Source organism: Carcharodon carcharias, assembly GCF_017639515.1.
Source record: "Carcharodon carcharias isolate sCarCar2 chromosome 29 unlocalized genomic scaffold, sCarCar2.pri SUPER_29_unloc_2, whole genome shotgun sequence".
In the NCBI taxonomy this organism is placed as follows: domain Eukaryota; kingdom Metazoa; phylum Chordata; class Chondrichthyes; order Lamniformes; family Lamnidae; genus Carcharodon; species Carcharodon carcharias.
Genome location: NW_024470665.1, coordinates 1,301,938 through 1,327,370, shown reverse-complemented (window position 1 = coordinate 1,327,370; position 25,433 = coordinate 1,301,938). Strand labels below are relative to the sequence as shown.

Genomic DNA, 25,433 nt, shown 5'->3' with positions numbered 1-25,433 from the left:
CTGACTCTCACTGGGGTACGGGTCCCACACACACTGACTCTCACTGGGGTACGGGTCCCAAACACATTTACTCTCAATGGGGTACGGGTACCACACACACTGACTCTCACTGGGGTACGGGTCCCACACACACTGACTCTCACTGGGGTATGGGTCCCACACACACTGACTCTCACTGGGGTACGGCTCCCACACACATTGATTCTCACTGGGGTAAGGGTCCCACACACACTGACTCTCACTGGGGTACGGGTCCCACACACACTGACTCTCACTGGGGTACGGGTCCCACACACACTGACTCTCACTGGGGAATTGGTCCCATGCTCATGACTCCCACTGTTTTATGGGTCCCACATTCACGGACTCTCACTGGGGTATGGGTCCCACACACAGTGAGTCTCACTGGTGAGCGGGTCCCACACACTCTGACTCTTACTGGCGTATGGCACCCACACACAATGACTCTCACTGAGGTACGAATCCCAAACACACTGATTATCACTGTTGTACGGGTACCACACTCCCTGACTCTCACTGGGGTACGGATCCCACACGCACTGACTCTCACTGGGGAATGGTTCCCGTGCTCATGACTCCCACTGTGTTACGGGTCCCACATTCACGGACTCTGACTGGGGTACGGGTCCCACACACAGTGACTCTCACTGGGGTACGGGTCCCACACACAATGACTCTCACTGGGGTACGTGTCCCACACACACTGACTCTCACTGAGGTACGGGTACAACACACAGTGACCCTTACTGGGGTATGGGTCCCACACACACTCTGACTCTCACTGGGGTCCTGGTCCAACACACACTGACTCTCACTGGCGTATGTGTCCCAAAGAAAGACTGCCTCTCACTGATGTACAGGTCCTACACACACACTGACCATCACTGGGATACCAGTCCCACAAACACTGACTCTCACTGGGGTAGTGGTCCCACACACACTGACTCTCACTGGGAATGGGTCCCACACACACTGACTCTCACTGTTGTACGGGTCCCAAACAAACTGACTCTCACTGGGGTACAGTGTTCACACACACTGAATCTCACTGCGGTACAGGTCCCACACACACAGAATCTCACTGGGGTACAGGTCCCACACCCTCTGACTTTACTGGGGTACAGGTCCCACACACGCACAGACTCTCACTGTTGTACGGGTCCCACACACACTGAATCTCACTGGGGTACGGGTCCCACACACACTGACTCTCACTGGGCTACGGGTACCACACACAATGACTCTCATTGGCATACGGGTCCCACGCACACCGACTCTCGCTGGGGTACGCGTTCCACACACACACTGACACTAACTGGGATATCGCTCCCACAAACACTAACTTTCACTGGGTTACGGGTCCCAAACACACTGAGTGTCGCTGGGATACGGGGTTCACACACACTGAATCTCACTAGGGTACGGGTCCCACATACACAGACTCTCACTGAGGTAACGGTCCCACACACTGTCTCTCACTGGGGTATGGGTCCCACACACACACTGACTCTCATTGGGGTACGTGTCCCACACACACTGTCTCTAACTGCGGTACGGGTCCCAAACACACTAACTCTCTCCAGGGTACGGGTCCCACAAACACTGACTCTAACTGGGGTCCGGGTCCAACACACACTGACTCTCACTGGGGTACGGGTCCCACACACACTGACTCTCACTGGGGTACAGGGTCCCACAAACACTGACTCTCACTGAGGTACGGGTACCACACACACTGACTCTCACTGGGGTACGGGTCCCACACACACTGAATCTCACTGGGGTACGGGTCCCACACACACTGACTCTCACTGGGGTACGCTTCCCACACACACTGACTCTCACTGGGGTACGAGTCCCACACTGACTCTCACTGGGGTCCTGGTCCAACACACACTGACTCTCACTGGGGTATGGGTCCCAAAGACAGACTGCCTCTCACTGATGTACAGGACCTACACACACACTAACCCTCACTGGGAATGGGTCCCAAACAAACTGACTCTCACTGGGGTACAGGGTTCACACACACTGACTCTCACTGCATTACGGGTCCCACACCCTCTGACTTTACTTGGTACAGGTCCCACACACGCACAGACTCTCACTGGGGTACGGGTCACACACACACTGACTCTCACTGGGGTACGGGACCCACACACACTGACTCTCACTGGGGTACGAGTCCCACACACACTGACCTTCACTGGGGTACGGGTCCCACACACACTGACTCTCACTGGGGTACGGGTCTCACAAACACTGACTCTCACTGGGGTACGGGTACCACACACACTGACTCTCACTGGGGTACGGGTCCCACACACACTGACTCTCACTGGGGTACGAGTCCCACACTGACTCTCACTGGGGTCCTGGTCCAACACACACTGACTCTCACTGGGGCATGGGTCCCAAAGACAGACTGCCTCTCACTGTTGTACAGGTCCTACACACACACTAACCCTCACTGGGAATGGGTCCCAAACAAACTGACTCTCACTGGGGTACAGGGTTCACACACACTGACTCTCACTGCATTACGGGTCCCACACCCTCTGACTTTACTTGGTACATGTCCCACACACGCACAGACTCTCACTGGGGTACGGGTCACACACACACTGACTCTCACTGGGGTACGGGACCCACACACACTGACTCTCGCTGGGGTACGGGTCCCACACACACTGACTCTCACTGGGGTACGGGTCCCACAACACACTGACTCTCACTGGGGTACGGGTCTCACAAACACTGACTCTCACTGGGGTACGGGTACCACACACACTGAGTCTCACATGGGTACGAGTTCCAAACAAAACGACTCTCACTGGAGTACCGGTCCCACACACACCTGACTCTCACTGTGATACGGGTCCCACACACTGACTCTCACTGTGATACGGGTCCCACACACTGACTCTCACTGTGATACGGGTCCCACACACTGAATCTCACTGCGGTACGGGTCCCACATACTCTGACTCTAACTGGGGCACGGGTCCCACACACAAACTGACTCTCACTGGGGTACGCGTCCCACACACACTGACTCTCACTGGGGTACGGGTCCCACACTCTCTGACTCTCACTGGGGTACGGGTGGCACACACACTGACTCTTACTGGGGTACGGCTCCCACACTCAATGACAATCACTGGGGTACGGGTCCCAAACGTACTGATTCTCACTGGGATACGGGTCCCACACACACTGACACTCACTGGGGTACGGGTCCCAAACACACTTACTCTCAATGGGGTACGGGTACCACACACACTGACTCTCACTTGGGTACGGCTCCCACACACATTGATTCTCACTGGGGTAAGGGTCCCACACACACTGACTCTCACTGGGGTACGGGTCCCACACACACTGACTCTCACTGGGGTACGGCTCCCACACACATTTATTCTCACTGGGGTAAGGGTCCCACACACACTGACTCTCACTGGGGTACGGGTGCCACACACACACTGACTCTCACTGGGTAACGCTTCCCACTCACACTGACTCTGTCTGGGGTACGGGTCCCACACAAACTCACTCTCACTGGGGCACGGGTCCCACAGACACTGACTCCCACTGGGGTACGTTTCCCACAAACACTGACTCTCACTGGGGTACGGGTCCCAAAGACAGACTGCCTCTCCCTGATGTACAGGTCCTACACACACACTGACCCTCACTGGGATACCAGTCCCACAAACACTGACTCTCACTGGGGTAGTGGTCCCACACACACTGACTCTCTCTGGGAATGGGTCCCACACACACTGACTCTCACTGTGGTACGGGTCCCAAACAAACTGACTCTCACTGGGGTCCAGGGTTCACTCACACTGAATCTCACTGCGGTAAGGGTCCCACACACACAGAATCTCACTGGGGTACGGGTCCCACACACACTGACTCTCACTGGGGTACGGGTACCACACACACTGACTCTCATTGGCATACGGGTCCCACGCACACCGACTCTCGCTGGGGTACGCGTTACACACACACACTGACACTTACTGGGATATCGCTCCCACAAACACTGACTTTCACTGGGGTACGGATCCCACACACACTGATTCTCACTGGGTTACGGGTCCCAAACACACTGAATCTCACTGGGGTATGGGTCCCAAAGACAGACTGCCTCTCACTGATGTACAGGTCCTACACACACACTGACCCTCACAGGGAATGGGTCCCAAACAAACTGACTCTCACTTGGGTACAGGGTTCACACACACTGTCTCTCACTGCATTACGGGTCCCACACCCTCTGACTTTACTTGGGTACAGGTCCCACACACGCACAGACTCTCACTGGGGTACGGGTCCCACACACACTGACTCTCACTGGGGTACGGGTCCCACACACACTGACTCTCACAGGGGTACGGGTCCCACACACGTACAGACTCTCACTGGGGTACGGTTCCCACACACACTGAGTCTCACTGGGGTGCGGGTCCCACACACACTGACTCTCACTGGGGTACGGGTCTCACAAACACTGACTCTCACTGGGTTACGGGTACCACACACACTGACTCTCACATGGGTACGAGTTCCAAACAAAACGACTCTCACTGGAGTACCGGTCCCACAGACACCTGACTCTCACTGTGATACGGGTCCCACACACTGAATCTCACTGCGGTACGGGTCCCACATACTCTGACTCTAACTGGGGCACGGGTCCCACACACACACTGACTCTCACTGGGGTACGCGTCCCACACACACTGACTATCACTGGGGTACAGGACCCACACACACTGACTCTCACTGGGGTACGGGTCCCACACACACTGACTCTCACTGGGGAATTGGTCCCATGCTCATGACTCCCACTGTTTAATGGGTCCCACATTCACGGACTCTCACTGGGGTATGGGTCCCACACACAGTGAGTCTCACTGGTGAGCGGGTCCCACACACTCTGACTCTTACTGGCGTATGGCACCCACACACAATGACTCTCACTGAGGTACGAATCCCAAACACACTGATTATCACAGTTGTACGGGTACCACACTCCCTGACTCTCACTGGGGTACGGATCCCACACGCACTGACTCTCACTGGGGAATGGTTCCCGTGCTCATGACTCCCACTGTGTTACGGGTCCCACATTCACGGACTCTGACTGGGGTACGGGTCCCACACACACTGACTCTCACTGGGGTACGGGTCCCACACACAATGACTCTCACTGAGGTACGGGTCCCACACACAATGACTCTCACTGAGGTACGGGTACAACACACAGTGACCCTTACTGGGGTATGGGTCCCACACACACTCTGACTCTCACTGGGGTCCTGGTCCAACAAACACTGACTCTCACTGGTGTATGTGTCCCAAAGAAAGACTGCCTCTCACTGATGTACAGGTCCTACACGCACACTGACCATCACTGGGATACCAGTCCCACAAACACTGACTCTCACTGGGGTACGGGTCTCACAAACACTGACTCTCACTGGGGTACGGGTACCACACACACTCTGACTCTCACTGGGGTCCTGGTCCAACACACACTGACTCTCACTGGCGTATGTGTCCCAAAGAAAGACTGCCTCTCACTGATGTACAGGTCCTACACACACACTGACCATCACTGGGATACCAGTCCCACAAACACTGACTCTCACTGGGGTAGTGGTCCCACACACACTGACTCTCACTGGGAATGGGTCCCACACACACTGACTCTCACTGTTGTACGGGTCCCAAACAAACTGACTCTCACTGGGGTACAGTGTTCACACACACTGAATCTCACTGCGGTACGGGTCTCACACACACTGAATCTCACTGCGGTACAGGTCCCACACACACAGAATCTCACTGGGGTACGGGTCCCACACCCTCTGACTTTACTGGGGTACAGGTCCCACACACGCACAGACTCTCACTGTTGTACGGGTCCCACACACACTGAATCTCACTGGGGTACGGGTCCCACACACACTTACTCTCAATGGGGTACGGGTACCACACACACTGACTCTCACTGGGGTACGGCTCCCACACACATTGATTCTCACTGGGGTAAGGGTCCCACACACACTGACTCTCACTGGGGTACGGGTCCCACACACACTGACTCTCACTGGGGTACGTGTCCCACACACACTGACTCTCACTGGGGTACGGCTCCCACACACATTTATTCTCACTGGGGTACGGGTCCCACACACACTGACTCTCACTGGGGTACGGGTCCCACACACACACTGACTCTCACTGGGGTACGCTTCCCACTCACACTGACTCTGTCTGGGGTACGGGTCCCACACAAACTCACTCTCACTGGGGCACGGGTCCCACAGACACTGACTCCCACTGGGGCACGGGTCCCACAGACACTGACTCCCACTGGGGTACGGGTCCCACAAACACTGACTCTCACTGGGGTACGGGTCCCAAAGACAGACTGCCTCTCACTGATGTACAGGTCCTACACACACACTGACCCTCACTGGGATACCAGTCCCACAAACACTGACTCTCACTGGGGTAGTGGTCCCACACACACTGACTCTCTCTGGGAATGGGACCCACACACACTGACTCTCACTGTGGTACGGGTCCCAAACAAACTGACTCTCACTGGGGTCCAGGGTTCACTCACACTGAATCTCACTGCGGTAAGGGTCCCACACACACAGAATCTCACTGGGGTACGGGTCCCACACACACTGACTCTCACTGGGGTACGGGTACCACACACACTGACTCTCATTGGCATATGGGTCCCACGCACACCGACTCTCGCTGGGGTACGCGTTACACACACACACTGACACTTACTGGGATATCGCTCCCACAAACACTGACTTTCACTGGGGTACGGATCCCACACACACTGATTCTCACTGGGTTACGGGTCCCAAACACACTGAATCTCACTGGGGTATGGGTCCCAAAGACAGACTGCCTCTCACTGATGTACAGGTCCTACACACACACTGACCCTCACAGGGAATGGGTCCCAAACAAACTGACTCTCACTTGGGTACAGGGTTCACACACACTGTCTCTCACTGCATTACGGGTCCCACACCCTCTGACTTTACTTGGGTACAGGTCCCACACACGCACAGACTCTCACTGGGGTACGGGTCCCACACACACTGACTCTCACTGGGGTACGGGTCCCACACACACTGACTCTCACAGGGGTACGGGTCCCACACACGTACAGACTCTCACTGGGGTACGGTTCCCACACACACTGAGTCTCACTGGGGTACGGGTCCCACACACACTGACTCTCACTGGGGTACGGGTCTCACAAACACTGACTCTCACTGGGTTACGGGTACCACACACACTGACTCTCACTGGGGTACGGGTACCACACACACTGACTCTCACTGGGGTACGGGTACCACACACACTGACTCTCACATGGGTACGAGTTCCAAACAAAACGACTCTCACTGGAGTACCGGTCCCACAGACACCTGACTCTCACTGTGATACGGGTCCCACACACTGAATCTCACTGGGGTACGGGTCCCACATACTCTGACTATCACTGGGGTACAGGACCCACACACACTGACTCTCACTGGGGTACGGGTCCCACACACACTGACTCTCACTGGGGAATTGGTCCCATGCTCATGACTCCCACTGTTTTATGGGTCCCACACACACTGACTCTCACTGGGGTATGGGTCCCACACACAGTGAGTCTCACTGGTGAGCGGGTCCCACACACTCTGACTCTTACTGGCGTATGGCACCCACACACAATGACTCTCACTGAGGTACGAATCCCAAACACACTGATTATCACAGTTGTACGGGTACCACACTCCCTGACTCTCACTGGGGTACGGATCCCACACGCACTGACTCTCACTGGGGAATGGTTCCCGTGCTCATGACTCCCACTGTGTTACGGGTCCCACATTCACGGACTCTGACTGGGGTACGGGTCCCACACACACTGACTCTCACTGGGGTACGGGTCCCACACACAATGACTCTCACTGAGGTACGGGTCCCACACACAATGACTCTCACTGAGGTACGGGTACAACACACAGTGACCCTTACTGGGGTATGGGTCCCACACACACTCTGACTCTCACTGGGGTCCTGGTCCAACAAACACTGACTCTCACTGGTGTATGTGTCCCAAAGAAAGACTGCCTCTCACTGATGTACAGGTCCTACACGCACACTGACCATCACTGGGATACCAGTCCCACAAACACTGACTCTCACTGGGGTACGGGTCTCACAAACACTGACTCTCACTGGGGTACGGGTACCACACACACTGAGTCTCACATGGGTACGAGTTCCAAACAAAACGACTCTCACTGGAGTACCGGTCCCACACACACCTGACTCTCACTGTGATACGTGTCCCACACACTGAATCTCACTGCGGTACGGGTCCCACATACTCTGACTCTCACTGGGGTACGGGTCCCACACACACTGATTCTCACTGGGATACGGGTCCCACACACACTGACTCTCACTGGGGTACGGGTCCCACACACACTGACTCTCACTGGGGTACGGGTCCCAAACACACTTACTCTCAATGGGGTACGGGTACCACACACACTGACTCTCACTGGGGTACGGGTCCCACACACACTGACTCTCACTGGGGTTCGGGTCCCACAAACACTGACTCTCACTGGGGTACGGGTCCCACACACACTGACTCTCACTGGGGTACGGCTCCCACACACATTGATTCTCACTGGGGTAAGGGTCCCACACACACTGACTCTCACTGGGGTACGGGTCCCACACACACTGACTCTCACTGGAGTACGGCTCCCACACACATTGATTCTCACTGGGGTAAGGGTCCCACACACACTGACTCTCACTGGGGTACGGGTCCCACACACACACTGACTATCACTGGGGTACGCTTCCCACTCACACTGACGCTGTCTGGGGTACGGGTCCCACACAAACTCACTCTCACTGGTGCACGGGTCCCACAGACACTGACTCCCACTGGGGTACGGGTCCCACAAACACTGACTCTCACTGGGGTATGGGTCCCAAAGACAGACTGCCTCTCACTGATGTACAGGTCCTACACACACACTGACCCTCACTGGGATACCAGTCCCACAAACACTGACTCTCACTGGGGTAGTGGTCCCACACACACTGACTCTCACTGGGAATGGGTCCCACACACACTGACTCTCACTGTGGTACGGGTCCCAAACAAACTGACTCTCACTGGGGTCCAGGGTTCACTCACACTGAATCTCACTGCGGTAAGGGTCCCACACACACAGAATCTCACTGGGGTACGGGTCCCACACACACTGACTCTCACTGGGGTACGGGTACCACACACACTGACTCTCATTGGCATACGGGTCCCACGCACACCGACTCTCGCTGGGGTACGCGTTACACACACACACTGACACTTACTGGGATATCGCTCCCACAAACACTGACTTTCACTGGGGTACGGATCCCACACACACTGATTCTCACTGGGGTACGGGTCCCACACAAACTGACTCTCACTGCGGTACGGGTCCCACACACACTGACTCTCACTGGGGTACGGGTCCCACACACACTGACTCTCACTGGGGCACGGGTCCCACACACACTGACTCTCACTGGGGTACGGGTCCCACACAAACTGACTCTCACTGAGGTACGGCTCCCACACACACTGAATCTCACTGCGGTACAGGTCCCACACACTCAGAATCTCACTGGGGTACGGGTCCCACACCCTCTGACTTTACTGGGGTACAGGTCCCACACACGCCCAGACTCTCACTGGGGTACGTGTCGCACACACACTGAATCTCACTGGGGTACGGGTCCCACACACACTGACTCTCACTGGGCTACGGGTACCACACACACTGACTCTCATTGGCTTACGGGCCCACGCACACCGACTCTCGCTGGGGTACGCGTTCCACACACACACTGACACTTACTGGGATATCGCTCTCACAAACACTGACTTTCACTGGGTTACGGGTCCCAAACACACTGAGTGTCGCAGGGATACGGGGTTCACACACTCTGAATCTCACTGGGGTACGGGTCCCACATACACACTGACTCTCATTGGGGTACGGGTCCCACACACACTGTCTCCAACTGTGGTACGGGTCCCAAACACAGTAACTCTCTCCAGGGTACGGGTCCCACAAACACTGACTCTAAGAGGGGTCCGGGTCCAACACGCACTGACTCTCACTGGGGTACAGGTCCCACACACACTGCTTCTCACTGGGGTAAGGGTACCACACACACTGAATCTCACTGCGGTACGGGTGCCACACACACAGAATCTCACTGGGGTACAGGTCCCACTCCCTCTGACTTTACTGGGGTACGGGTCCCACACACACTGCCTCTCACTGGGGAACGAGTCCCACACAAACACTGAGCCTCACTGGGATACCGGTCCCACAAACATTGAATCTCATTGGGGTAAGGGTCCCACACACACTGACTCGCACTGGGGTACGGGTCAAACACACACTGACTCTCAGTGGGGTATGGGTCCCACACAAACTGACTCTCACTGGGGTACCGGTCCCACAAACATTGAATCTCATTGGGGTAAGGGTCCCACACACACTGACTCTCACTGGGGTACGGGTCCCACACACACTGACTCTCACTGGGGTACGGGTCTCACACACACTGACTCTCACTGGGGTACGGGTCCCACACACACTGACTCTCACTGGGGTACTGGTCCCACACACACTGACTATCACTGGGGTACGGGTCCCACACACACTGACTCTGTCTGGGGTACGGGTCCCACACAAACTAACTCTCATTGGGGTACGGGTCCCGCACAAACTAACTATCACTGGGGTACGGGTCCCACACACACTGACTCTCACTGGGGTACGAGTCCCACACACACTGACTCTACTGGGGTCCTGGTCCAACACACACTGACTCTAACTGGGGTATGGGTCCCAAAGAAAGACTGCCTCTCACTGATGTACAGGTCCTACACACACACTAACCCTCACTGGGAATAGGTCCCAAACAAACTGACTCTCACTGGGGTACAGGGTTCAAACACACTGACTCTAAATGCATTATGGGTCCCACACCCTCTGACTTTACTTTGGTACAGGTCCCACACACGCACAGACTCTCACTGGGGTACGGGTCCCACACACGCTGACTCTCACTGGGGTACGGGTCCCACACACACTGACTCTCACTGGTGTACGGGTCTCACACACACTGACTCTCACTGGTGTACGGGTCTCACACACACTGACTCTCACTGGGGTACGGGTCCCACACACACTGACTCTCACTGGTGTACGGGTCTCACAAACACAGACTCTCACTGGGGTACGGGTACCACACACACTGACTCTCACTGGGGTACGGGTCCCACACAAACACTGTCTCTCACTGGGGTACGGGTCCCACACACACTGACTCTCACTGGGGTACGGGTACCACACACACTGACTCTCACATGGGTACGAGTTCCAAACAAAACGACTCTCACTGGAGTACCGGTCCCACACACACCTGACTCTCACTGTGATACGGGTCCCACATACTCTGACTATAACTGGGGCACGGGTTCCACACACACACTGACTCTCACTGGGGTACGCGTCCCACACACACTGACTCTCACTGGGGTACGGGTCCCACACACACTGACTCTCACTAGGGTAAGGGTCCCACACACAGTGACTCTCACTGGGGTACGGGTCACACACACACTGACTCTCACTGGGGTACGGGTCTCACACACACTGACTCTGTCTGGGGTACGGGTCCCACACACACTGACTCTCTCTGGGGTACGAGTCCCACACACACTGACTCTCACTGGGGTACGGGTCCCACACACAGTGAGTCTCACTGGGGAGCGGGTCCCACACACACTGACTCTCACTGCGGTACGGGTCCCACACACACAGACTCTCACTGGGGTACGGGTCCCACACACACTGACTCTCACTGGGGTACGGGTCCCAAAAACACTGACTCTCACTGGGGTACGGGTCCCACACACACTGACTCTAACTGGGGTATGGGTCCCAAAGAAAGACTGCCTCTCACTGATGTACAGGTCCTACACACACACTGACCCTCACTGGGAATGGGTCCCAAACAAATTGCCTCTCACTGGGGTATGGGTCCCACACCCTCTGACTTTACTTTGGTACAGGTCCCACACACGCGCAGACTCTCACTGGGGTACGGGTCCCACACACACTGACTCTCACTGGGGTACGGGTCCCACACACACTGACTCTCACTAGGGTACGGGTCCCACACACACTGACTCTCACTGGGGTACGGGTCTCACAAACACTGACTCTCACTGGGGTACGGGTCCCACAAACACTGAATCTCACTGGGGTACGGGTCCCACAAACACTGACTCTCACTGGGGTACGGGTCTCACAAACACTGACTCTCACTGGGGTACGGGTCTCACAAACACTGAATCTCACTGGGGTACGGGTACCACACACACTGAGTCTCACTGGGGTACGGGTACCACACACACTGACTCTCACATGGGTACGAGTTCCAAACAAAACGACTCTCACTGGAGTACCGGTCCCACACACACCTGACTCTCACTGTGATACGGGTCCCACACACTGAATCTCACTGCGGTACGGGTCCCACATACTCTGACTATAACTGGGGCACGGGTTCCACACACACACTGACTCTCACTGGGGTACGGGTCCCACACACACTGACTCTCACTGGGGTACGGGTCCCACACAATCTGACTCTCACTGGGGTACGGGTCCCACATTCACGGAATCTCACTGGGGTACGGGTCCCACACACAGTGAGTCTCACTGGGGTACGGGTCCCACATTCACGGAATCTCACTGGGGTACGGGTCCCACACACACTGACTCTTACTGGGGTACGGCTCCCACACTCAATGACTCTCACTGGGGTACGGGTCCCAAAAACACTGATTCTCACTGGGGTACGGGTCCCACACACACTGACTCTCACTGGGGTACGGGTCCCACACACACTGACTCTGTCTGGGGTACTGGTCCCACACACACACTGACTCTCACTGGGGTACGCTTCCCACACACACTGACTCTGTCTGGGGTACGGGTCCCACACAAACTCACTCTCACTGGGGCACGGGTCCCACAGACTCTGACTCCCACTGGGGTACGGGTCCCACAAACACTGACTCTCACTGGGGTATGGGTCCCAAAGACAGACTGCCTCTCACTGATGTACAGGTCCTACACACACACTGACCCTCACTGGGATACCAGTCCCCACAAACACTGACTCTCACTGGGGTACGGGTCTCACACACACTGACTCTCACTGGGGTAAGGGTCCCACACACACTGACTCTCACTGGGAATGGGTCCCACACACACTGTTTCACTGTGGTACGGGTCCCAAACAAACTGACTCTCACTGGGGTACAGGGTTCACTCACACTGATTCTCACTGCGGTACGGGTCCCACACACGCAGAATCTCACTGGGGTACGGGTCCCACAAACACACTGACTCTCACTGGGGTACGTGTCCCACACACACTGACTCTCACTGGGGTACGGGTCCCACACACACTGAATCTCACTGGGGTACGGGTACCCCAACACTGACTCTCACTGGGGTACGGGTACCACACACACTGACTCTCACTGGGGTACGGGTACCACACACACTGACTCTCATTGGCATACGGGTCCCACGCACACCGACTCTCGCTGGGGTACGCGTTCCACAAACACACTGACACTTACTGGGATATCGCTCCCACAAACACTGACTTTTACTGGGGTACGGATCCCACACACACTGAATCTCACTGGGGTACGGGTCCCACATACACAGACTCTCACTGAGGTAAGGGTCCCACACGCACTGTCTCTCACTGGGGTACGGGTCCCACACACACTGACTCTCACTGGGGTACGGGTCCCACACACACTGTCTCTCACTGGGGTACGGGTCCCACACACACACTGACTCTCACTGGGGTACGGGTCCCACACACACTGTCTCTAACTGAGGTACGGGTCCCAAACGCACTAACTCTCTCCAGGGTACGGGTCCCACAAACGCTGACTCTCACTGGGGTCCGGGTCCAACACACACTGACTCTCACTGGGGTCCGGGTCCAACACACACTGACTCTCACTGGGGTACCGGTCCCACAAACATTGAATCTCATTGGGGTAAGGGTCCCACACACACTGACTCTCAAAGGGGTACGGGTCCCACACACACTGACTCTCACTGGGGTACGGGTCCCACAAACATTGAATCTCACTGGGGTACTTGTCCCACACACACTGACTCTCACTGGGGTACGGGTCCCACACACACTGACTCTGTCTGGGGTACTGGTCCCACACAAACTAACTCTCATTGGGGTACGGGTCCTGCACAAACTAACTCTCAGTGGGGTACGGGTCCCACACACACTGACTCTCACTGGGGTACGAGTCCCACACTGACTCTACTGGGGTCCTGGTCCAACACACACTGACTCTAACTGGGGTATGGGTCCCAAAGAAAGACTGCCTCTCACTGATGTACGGGTCCTACACACACACTGACCCTCACTGGGATACCAGTCCCACAAACACTGACTCTCACTGGGGTAGTGGTCCCACACACACTGACTCTCACTGGGGTATGAGTCCCACACTGACTCTCACTGGGGTCCTGGTCCAACACACACTGACTCTAACTGGGGTATGGGTCCCAAAGAAAGACTGCCTCTCACTGATGTACAGGTCCTACACACACACTGACCCTCACTGGGAATGGGTCCCAAACAAACTGACTCTCACTGGGGTACAGGGTTCAAACACACTGACTCTAAATGCATTACGGGTCCCACACCCTCTGAATTTACTTGGGTACAGGTCCCACACACGCACAGACTCTCACTGGGGTACGGGTCCCACACACACTGACTCTCACTGGGGTACGGGTCCCACACACACTGACTCTCACTAGGGTACGGGTCCCACACACACTGACTCTCACTGGGGTACGGGTCTCACAAACACTGACTCTCACTGGGGTACGGGTACCACACACACTGACTCTCACATGGGTACGATGTCCAAACAAAACGACTCTCACTTGAGTACCGGTCCCACACACACCTGACTCTCACTGTGATACGTGTCCCACACACTGAATCTCACTGCGGTACGGGTCCCACATACTCTGACTCTAACTGGGGCACGGGTTCCACACACACACTGACTCTCACTGGGGTACGCGTCACACACACACTGACTCTCACTGGGGTACAGGTCCCACACACACTGACTCTCACTGGGGTACGGGTCCCACACACTCTGACTCTCACTGAGGTACGGGTCCCACATTCACGGAATCTCACTGGGGTTCGGGTCCCACACACAGTGAGTCTCACTGGGGAGGGGGTCCACACACACTGACTCTTACTGGGGTATGGCTCCCACACACACTGACTCTCACTGGGGTCCAGGGTTCACTCACACTGAATCTCACTGCGGTAAGGGTCCCACACACACAGAATCTCACTGGGGTACGGGTCCCACACACACTGACTCTCACTGGGGTACGGGTACCACACACACTGACTCTCACTGGGGTATGGGTCCCAAAGACAGACTGCCTCTCACTGATGTACAGGTCCTACACACACACTGACCCTCACTGGCATACCAGTACCACAAACACTGACTCTCACTGGGAATGGGTCCCACACACTCTGACTCTCACTGTTGTACGGGTCGCTAACAAACTGACTCTCACTGGGGTACAGTGTTCACACACACTGAATCTCACTGTGGTACGGGTGCCACACACACAGAATCTCACTGGGGTACGGTTCCCACTCCCTCTGACTTACTGGGGTACGGGTCCCACACACGCACAGACTCTCACTGGGGTACGGGTCTCATACACACTGCCTCTCACTGGGGTACGGGTCCCACACACACTGCCTCTCACTGGGGTACGGGTCTCACACACACTGCCTCTCACTGGGGTACGGGTCCCACACACATTGCTTCTCGCTGGCGTAAGCGTACCACACACACTGACTCTCACTGGTGTACGGGTCCCACACACACTGACTCTCACTGGGGTACGGGTCCCACACACCCTAACTCTCACTGGGGTACGGGTCCCACACACACTGACTCTCACTGGGGTACGGGTCCCACACACACTGACTCTCACTGGAGAACGTTTCCCACACACACACTGACCCTCACTGGGATACCGGTCCCACAAACATTTAATCTCACTGGGGTACGGGTCCCACACACACTAACTCTCACTGGGGTACGGGTCCCACACTGACTCTCACTGGGGTCCTGGTCCAACACACACTGAATCTCACTGGGGTATGGGTCCCAAAGAAAGACTGCCTCTCACTGATGTACAGGTCCTACACACACACTGACTCTCACTGGGAATGGGTCCCAAACAAACTGACTCTCACTGGGGTACAGGGTTCACACACACTGACTCTCACTGCATTACGGGTCCCACACCCTCTGACTTTACTTGGGTATAGGTCCCACACACGCACAGACTCTCACTGGGGTACGGGTCACACAAACACTGACTCTCACTGGGGTACGGGTACCACACACACTGACTCTCACTGGGGTACGAGTTCCAAACAAAACGACTCTCACTGGAGTACGGGTCCCACACACACTGACTCTCACTGGGGTACGGGTCCCACATTCACGGACTCTCACTGGGGAGCGGGTCCCACTCACACTGACTCTTACTGGGGTACGGCTCCCACACTCAATGACTCTCACTGGGGTACGGGTCCCAAACACACTGATTCTCACTGGGGTACGGGTCCCACACACACTGACTCTTACTGGGGTACGGGTCCCAAACACACTTACTCTCAAAGGGGTACGGGTACCACACACACTGACTCTCACTGGGGTACGGGTCCCACACACACTGACTCTCACTGGGGTACGGGTCCCACACACATTGATTCTCACTGGGGTAAGGGTCCCACACACACTGACTCTCATTGGGGTACGGGTCCCACACACACTGGCTCTGTCTGGGGTACGGGTCCCACACACACACTGACTCTCACTGGGGTACGCTTCCCACACACACTGACTCTGTCTGGGGTACGGGTCCCACACAAACTCACTCTCACTGGGGCACGGGACCCACAGACACTGACTCCCACTGGGGTACGGGTCCCACAAACACTGACTCTCACTGGGGTATGGGTCCCAAAGACAGACTGCCTCTCACTGATGTACAGGTCCTACACACACACTGACCCTCACTGGGATACCAGTCCCACAAACACTGACTCTCACTGGGGTACAGGGTTCACTCACACTGACTCTCACTGGGGTACGGGTCCCACACACACTGAATTCACTGGGGTACGGGTCCCACACACACTGACTCTCACTGGGGTACGGGTCCCACACACACTGACTCTCACTGGGGCACGGGTACCACACACACTGACTCTCACTGGGGTACGGGTCCCACACACACTGACTCTCACTGGGGCACGGGTACCACACACACTGACTCTCACTGGGGTACGGGTACCACACACACTGACTCTCATTGGCATACGGGTCCCACGCACACCGACTCTCGCTGGGGTACGGGTCCCACACACACTGACTCTCACTGGGGTACGTGTCCCACACACACACTGACCCTCACTGGGGTACGGGTCCCACAAACACTGACTCTCACTGGGGTACTCTTTCCACACACACACTGACACTTACTGGGATATCGCTCCCACAAACACTGACTTTCACTGGGGTACGGATCCCACACACACTGATTCTCACTGGGTTACGGGTCCCAAACACACTGAGTGTCGCTGGGATACAGGGTTCACACACACTGAATCTCACTGGTGTACGGGTCCCACACACACTGTCTCTCACTGGGGTACGGGTCCCATACACAAAGACTCTCACTGGGGTACGGGTCCCACACACACTGTCTCTAACTGCGGTACGGGTCCCAAACACACTAACTCTCTCCAGGGTACGGGTCCCTCAAACACTGACTCTAACTGGGGTCCTGGTCCAACACACACTGACTCTCACTGGGGTACGGGTCCCACACACACTGACTCTCACTGAGGTAAGGATCCTACACACATTGACTCTCACTGGGGTACGGATCCCGCACACACTGACTCTCACTGGGGTACGTGTCCCACACACACTGAATCTCACTGGGGTACGTGTCCCACACACACTGACTCTCACTGGGGTACGTGTCCCACACAAACTAACTCTCATTGAGGTAAGGGTCCCACAGAAACTAACTCTCACTGAGGTAAGGGTACCACTCCCACTGACTCTCACTGGGGTACGGGTCCCAAAGACAGACTGACTCTTACTGGGGTCGCACACACACACTGACTCTCACTGTGGTACGGGACCCACACACACTGACTCTCACTGGGGTACGGGTCCCACACACACTGACTCTCACTGGGGTACGGGACACACACACACTGACTCTCACTGTGGTACGGGTCTCACACACACTGACTCTCACTGGGGTACGGGTCCCACACACACTAACTCTCACTGGGGTACGGGTCCCACACACACTGACTCTCACTGGGGTACGAGTCCCACACTGACTCTCACTGGGGTACGGGTCCCACACACACTGACTCTCACTGGGAATGGGTCCCAAACAAACTGACTCTCACTGGGGTACAGGGTTCACACACACTGACTCTCACTGCATTACGGGTCCCACACCCTCTGACTTTACTTGGGTATAGGTCCCACACACGCACAGACTCTCACTGGGGTACGGGTCACACACACACTGACTCTCACTGGGGTACGGGTCCCACACACACTGACTCTCACTGGGGTACGGGTCTCACAAACACTGACTCTCACTGGGGTACGGGTCCCACACACACTGACTCTCACTGGGGTACGGGTCTCACAAACACTGACTCTCACTGGGGTACGGGTACCACACACACTGACTCTCACTGGGGTACGGGTCCCACACACTCTGACTCTCACTGGGGTACGGCTCCCACACTCATTGACTCTCACTGGGGTACGGGTCCCAAACACACTGATTCTCACTGGGGTACGGGTCCCACACACACTGACTCTTACTGGGGTACGGGTCCCAAACACACTTACTCTCAAAGGGGTACGGGTACCACACACACTGACTCTCACTGGGGTACGGGTCCCACACACACTGACTCTCACTGGGGTACGGGTCCCACACACATTGATTCTCACTGGGGTAAGTGTCCCACACACACTGACTCTCATTGGGGTACGGGTCCCACACACACTGGCTCTGTCTGGGGTACGGGTCCCACACACACACTGACTCTCACTGGGGTACGCTTCCCACACACACTGACTCTGTCTGGGGTACGGGTCCCACACAAACTCACTCTCACTGGGGCACGGGACCCACAGACACTGACTCCCACTGGGGTACGGGTCCCACAAACACTGACTCTCACTGGGGTATGGGTCCCAAAGACAGACTGCCTCTCACTGATGTACAGGTCCTACACACACACTGACCCTCACTGGGATACCAGTCCCACAAACACTGACTCTCACTGGGGTAGTGGTCCCACACACACTGACTCTCACTGGGAATGGTTCCCCCACACACTGACTCTCACTGTTGTACGGGTCCCAAACAAACTGACTCTCACTGGGGTACAGGGTTCACTCACACTGACTCTCACTGGGGTACGGGTCCCACACACACTGAATTCACTGGGGTACGGGTCCCACACACACTGACTCTCACTGGGGTACGGGTCCCACACACACTGACTCTCACTGGGGCACGGGTACCACACACACTGACTCTCATTGGCATACGGGTCCCACGCACACCGACTCTCGCTGGGGTACGGGTCCCACACACACTGACTCTCACTGGGGTACGTGTCCCACACACACACTGACCCTCACTGGGGTACGGGTCCCACAAACACTGACTCTCACTGGGGTACTCTTTCCACACACACACTGACACTTACTGGGATATCGCTCCCACAAACACTGACTTTCACTGGGGTACGGATCCCACACACACTGATTCTCACTGGGTTACGGGTCCCAAACACACTGAGTGTCGCTGGGATACAGGGTTCACACACACTGAATCTCACTGGTGTACGGGTCCCACACACACTGTCTCTCACTGGGGTACGGGTCCCATACACAAAGACTCTCACTGGGGTACGGGTCCCACACACACTGTCTCTAACTGCGGTACGGGTCCCAAACACACTAACTCTCTCCAGGGTACGGGTCCCTCAAACACTGACTCTAACTGGGGTCCTGGTCCAACACACACTGACTCTCACTGGGGTACGGGTCCCACACACACTGACTCTCACTGAGGTAAGGATCCTACACACATTGACTCTCACTGGGGTACGGATCCCGCACACACTGACTCTCACTGGGGTACGTGTCCCACACACACTGAATCTCACTGGGGTACGTGTCCCACACACACTGACTCTCACTGGGGTACGTGTCCCACACAAACTAACTCTCATTGAGGTAAGGGTCCCACAGAAACTAACTCTCACTGAGGTAAGGGTACCACTCCCACTGACTCTCACTGGGGTACGGGTCCCAAAGACAGACTGACTCTTACTGGGGTCGCACACACACACTGACTCTCACTGTGGTACGGGACCCACACACACTGACTCTCACTGGGGTATGGGTCCCACACACACTGACTTTCACTGGGGTACGGGTCCCACACACACTGACTCTCACTGGGGTATGGGACCCACACAATCTGACTCTCACTGGGGTATGGGTCCCAAACACACTGACTCTCACTGGGGTACGGGTCCCACACACACTGACTCTCACTGGGGTATGGGTCCCAAACACACTGACTCTCACTGGGGTATGGGTCCCAAACACACTGACTCTCACTGAGGTAAGGGTCAGTCACACACTGACTCTCACTGGGGTACGGGTCCCACACACACCTACTCTCACTGGGGTACGCGTCCCACACACACTGACTCTCACTGGGGTAGGGGTCCCACACACACTGACTGTCACTGGGGTACGGGTCCCACACACACTGAATCTCACTGGGGTACGGGTCCCACACACACTGACTCTCACTGGGATACGGGTCCCACACCGTCGGATTCTTAATGGGGTACGGGTCCCACACACACTGACTCTCACTGGGGTACAGCTCCCACACCAACGGATTCTTAATGGGGTACGGGTCCCACACACACTGACTCTCACTGGGATACGGGTCCCACACCAACGGATTCTTAATGGGGTACGGGTCCCACACATACTGACTTTCACTGGGGTACGCGTCCCACACAAACAGATTCTTACTGGGTTACGGGTGTCACGCCCACTGACTCTCACTGGGGTACGGGTCCCACACACACTTGTTGGAGTATGGGTTCCTCCTATTTTGACAGTTGTTCGGTCCTGCATATTAACTTTGGATCCCCTGGTCTGTGTTGGAAATTTGCTTTCTTTCTCCCCCCCCCTGGTGGAGATGTTTCTCAGTGGAGGGATAGAGATTTTGGGATTCAGGTGCAGTGCTTATGCCCGTACAGATGTGTCATGTACTTTCCAATACCTTACGCATCCAGAGTCCCACTGCAGCCCTTATAACCTCATCGTGTCTGATTTGTGTAAGATGGACGGAACAGTTCTCTCATTACCACGTGGAGCTGCTAGTTCCTGATTTTCCTGCATGTCCTGGCAACTTTCACTTCTCAGCCCTGCCCCAGCTCAGTACAACGTGATTTACCATGCACAGCTGCATTTCCAACCTTCTCTCCCTCTGTGTCTCTCTCTCTCTCTGTCACTCCCACTCCCTCACTCACTCTGTCTTTCTTTTCTCTCTGTCTCTCTCTCTATCTCTCTCTTTCTCTCTGTGTGTGTCTCTCTCTGTTTCTGAACTCTCAGTCTCTTATTTTTTTCTCTCTCTTTCTCTCTTCGTCTCTCTCCATTTCTTTTTTCCCTTTTTGTTCTTCCTCTTTCTCGTTTCTCTTCCGATTCCTCCTAACGTGTGCTTGCCTCTCTCTCACTCTATCTCTCTCCCTGTTTCTCACTCTCTATCTCTCTCTCTGTCTCTCACTCCCTATCTCTCTCACTCTGTCTCTCACTCTCTTTCTGTCTCTCACTCCCTATCTCTCTCACTCTGTCTCTCAGTCTTTCTCTGTCTCTCACTCCCTATCTCTCTCACTCTCTCTCAGTCTCTCTCTGTCTCTCACTCCCTATCTCTCTCACTCTGTCTCTCACTCTCTTTCTGTCTCTCACTCCCTATCTCTCTCACTCTGTCTCTCAGTCTCTGTTTCTCACTCCCTATCTCTCTCTCTCTGTCTCTCACTCTCTCTCTGTCTCTCACTCCCTATCTCTCTCGCTCTGTCTCTCACTCTCTGTCTCTCACTCTATCTCTCTCACTCTGTCTCTCACTCTCTCTCTGTCTCTCACTCTATCTCTCTCGCTCTGTCTCTCACTCTCTGTCTCTCACTCTATCTCTCTCACTCTGTCTCTCACTCTCTCTCTGTCTCTCACTCCCTATCTCTCTCACTCTGTCTCTCTCTCTCTCTCTGTCTCTCACTCTCTCTCTGTCTCTCACTCCCTATCTCTCTCACTCTGTCTCTCACTCTCTGTCTCTGTCTCTTTCCCTCCCTTCCTCTCTCAGTCTCTCTCTCTCTCGCCCTCTCGCTCTCTCACTCTCACTCATGCAGGCTTCCTAGAGGGAAGTTCTGGAAAGTTCCACACTCCTGGCGGAGTGACACTTCTCCTGCCGAAAACCTCAAACGCTCTTCGAGTTTAAACTGAACTCCTGGTTGCTGCAAGTGGTGGGGTGGGGGGGGCGGCGGGGTGGGGTGGAGGGGAAGCGGCTGAGAGTCTGGGAGATAATTCGTTCAATTGCGAAAATGTGTCTGAGGATAAAACTGGGGTTGAGACTTGACGAAGGTTGTGACTCAGACGGTCCGGATGATGAATTAGCGAAGGCAAAGTGGTTAAAAAGCGGAGAATCCAAACCATGGGCATAGTGGAGATAGGATTCTGCACTTCCAGTGTCGGGTGGAGTTCAACTCGGACTCCTGGCTACTTCGGAAGCAGCGATGGTTTAGTTGCGAGTGCACGATGCTGTGAGATGCACCTTGCAGATTTGGTGCAGAATTGACTCCAGCTCTTGGGGTTACCCGGTTCATTGGCACACAAAAAAAACAACCCCACAAACTGACTCACCTCCGCGATGCTCTACCCGGCCAGGAAACTGCCGACCAACCAGCGGTAGATTTAATCGTTTTACAATGGTGGGGCCTGGGGGTAGTGGCTTCTGAAAGGGTAGCTGCAGTGATGAAAGACCAGCCTCTTCCTCTCTCTCTCTCTCTCTGTCTCTCTCTTCCGCTCTCCGATCGTCTGCACAAAAAGACACTTCCCCTTTCTGCCCTTAGCGCAGGCTCCGGAAGCGAGATGACACCCGCGTTCTCACACAGGCATCAAAGTGACTCCCCGAAGCCGGTGAAGCTCTGCGGGGTGACAGCAGCAGAGGTGGGGGCTTATCCAGGTGGCCCTGGCACACAGACATTTCACCCACTTCCTCAGGGCTGCTCACTGTCTATTCATGGGTTTGAAAATTGAAAGGGAAATGGAAAAGTCCCTGTGGCCATTTATTACGTGCGCACAGCCGAGAGATGCAGTCGAACTTCACCCCACCACCAGCACCTACCAAACCCACGACCTCTACCATCTAGAAGGACAAGGGCAGCAGACACATGGGGAACACCACCACCTGGAAGTTCCCCTCCAAGTCACTCACCATCCTGACTTGGAAATATATCGGCCGTTCCTTCACTGTCGCTGGGTCAAAATCCTGGAACTCCCTCCCTAACAGCGCTGTGGGTGTACCTACACCACATGGACAAAATCCTGGAACTCCCTCCCTAACAGCGCTGTGGGTGTACCTACACCACACGGACAAAATCCTGGAACTCCCTCCCTAACAGCGCTGTGGGTGTACCTACACCACATGGACAAAATCCTGGAACTCCCTCCCTAACAGCGCTGTGGGTGTACCTACACCACATGGGACAAAATCCTGGAACTCCCTCCCTAACAGCGCTGTGGGTGTACCTACACCACATGGACAAAATCCTGGAACTCCCTCCCTAACAGTGCTGTGGGTGTACCTACACCACATGGACAAAATCCTGGAACTCCCTCCCTAATAGCGCTGTGGGTGTACCTACACCACATGGACAAAATCCTGGAACTCCCTCCCTAACAGCGCTGTGGGTGTACCTACACCACACGGACAAAATCCTGGAACTCCCTCCCTAACAGCGCTGTGGGTGTACCTACACCACATGGACAAAATCCTGGAACTCCCTCCCTAACAGCGCTGTGGGTGTACCTACACCACATGGACTGCAGCGGCTCAAGAAGGCAGCTCACCACCACCTTCTCAAGGGGCAATTAGGGATGGGCAATAAACGCTGGGCCAAACCAGCTACATCCACCTCCCGTGAATGAATAGAAAAAACACTCTGTATCTAACCCCATGCTGTACCTGTCCTGGGAGTGTTTGATGGGGACAGTGTAGAGGGAGCTTTACTCTGTATCTAACCCTGTGCTGTACCTGTCCTGGGAGTGTTTAATGCGGACAGTGTAGAGGGAGCTATAATCTGTATCTAACCCCGTGCTGTACCTGTCCTGGGAGTGTTTGATGGGGACATTGTAGAGGGAGATTTACTCTGTATCTAACCCTGTGCTGTACCTGTCCTGGGAGTGTTTAATGCGGACAGTGTAGAGGGAGCTATAATCTGTATCTAACCCCGTGCTGTACCTGTCCTGGGAGTGTTTGATGGGGACGGTGTAGAGGGAGATTTACTCTGTATCTAACCACGTGCTGTACCTGTCCTGGGAGTGTTTGATGGGGACAGTGTAGAGGGAGTTTTACTCTGTATCTAACCCCATGCTGTACCTGTCCTGGGAGTGTTTGATGGGGACAGTGTAGAGGGAGATTTACTCTGTATCTAACCACGTGCTGTACCTGTCCTGGGAGTGTTTGATGAGGAGAGTGTAGAGGGAGATTTACTCTGTATCTAACCCCGTGCTGTACCTGTCCTGGGAGTGTTTGATGGGGACATTGTAGAGGGAGATTTACTCTGTATCTAACCACGTGCTGTACCTGTCCTGGATTGCTGTGTACACATAGTGAGAATCAGACTCTGTAGAGTTTAAGAAGGCACATGTTTATTTCTGTTTTGCTTTCAGACATCTCTCTGTCTTGTCAATGATTCAATCACATGAAGACCCATCCTGTCACCTCACTCTCATCTCT

The 25,433-nt window shown here is 55.2% G+C and overlaps 1 protein-coding gene across 2 annotated transcripts in view; it reads right to left on the bottom strand.

Moving 5' to 3' along the window:
• The window catches only part of fxyd5 (FXYD domain containing ion transport regulator 5), a 119,852-nt gene extending 96,359 nt beyond the window's left edge, over positions 1-23,493 (bottom strand). The window contains exon 1 of one of the 2 annotated variants that reach the window (XM_041181188.1): positions 23,336-23,493. The gene's annotated coding sequence lies outside the window, so the exon portion shown is untranslated. The remainder of the gene's footprint in view (positions 1-23,335) is intronic. The other variant, XM_041181187.1, reaches the window with a different exon arrangement.
• Between the last annotated feature and the right edge of the window lie 1,940 nt (positions 23,494-25,433).